At 41.2% G+C, this 1,041-nt stretch overlaps 1 non-coding gene across 1 annotated transcript; it reads right to left on the bottom strand.

The window, feature by feature from the left end:
- Positions 1-635: 635 nt before the first annotated feature.
- TRNAK-CUU lies at positions 636-708 on the bottom strand. Its single transcript has one exon. It is a non-coding gene; the product is annotated as a tRNA-Lys (tRNA).
- Between the last annotated feature and the right edge of the window lie 333 nt (positions 709-1,041).

The raw sequence follows: 1,041 nt of genomic DNA, 5'->3' as shown, positions 1-1,041 counted from the left end.
GCCCCCATGCTTGGTTGCACTCTCAAAGGAAGGAAGGAAGAAAGAGGAACACTGTGACTTTCGTAATCCTAACAATGCCTACATTTCTGCATTGTCTCAGCCTACTTGTAGCCCTCCTGGCAGGACTTCCCTGATATGGTTAGTACACAGTGCATTAGGCTCCCATTACAAAGAATCTAGGGAACTTCTCTCCATCCCCTGACCATTTTACCCACTTTTGTGTATAAGTCTTTGGGTTTTCAGTGATAGGTCAAACAGAGGAACCCTGGCCCTTTTGTCAGTCTTTTTCTTGACGAATAAGCCCATTTCCCCCCAGTGAATGCATGTCCAATTTCTCATTGTAATCTTGCTTTCACACTTTAAAAATAACCCCAAACTGAGGTAAATGGAGCTGACTTGTTTGGGGCTTTTTAATGATGGGAGAGTAGTAGGGGTCTCATCAGCCTGCTCAACCTTTTAGTGACAGTGCAGTAGTAAGACCTGTGTTTTAAGCCTATCAATATGTTTTATTAATCCATGTTTAAATAAACATCTAATAACTTTAACCTTGCTGGAATGGGTCCTCTGACTGTCCTCTTTTATCTTTTTTTAACAAATGTATGTATGTATGTATGTATTTATTTTAGTAATCACTACACCCAACATGGGGCTTGAACTCATGATCCTGAGATCAAGAGTCTCATGCTCTTCCCACTGAGCCAGCCAGGCACTCTAACTTTCCTCTTGTGTCTTTTATTCACCCTTATCAATGTTTCTTTCCTCGATTCACCTTATTTCTTAATAACCATCTTAAACTTTTCATTTTCCTAAAACCAGTCCTTGACTCTTCCCTTAGCCTCTCCCATTCTCTTGTTCATTAACCTAATGTTTTTATAAGCATCTGTAAGACCCATGAGGAGAAGCTAAGACAGCAAAGTCCACAAGGTTTCCAGACTGTTGCTCAGTTGTGTAGCACTAATGTTATATGGGATGCCCTAGCAAGAGGGGGTCCCTCAACCACGGCATTTACCAGAATTTGGATAATGGGCAGATTCAGTAGGT

The sequence above is a fragment of the Mustela putorius genome, unplaced genomic scaffold (genome assembly GCF_011764305.1).
Source record: "Mustela putorius furo isolate JIRA1106 unplaced genomic scaffold, ASM1176430v1.1 tig00003846_pilon_pilon_pilon, whole genome shotgun sequence".
NCBI lineage: Eukaryota > Metazoa > Chordata > Mammalia > Carnivora > Mustelidae > Mustela > Mustela putorius.
Note: the sequence above shows the minus strand (reverse complement) of the source record. Positions and strands in the feature narration are given on the sequence as shown.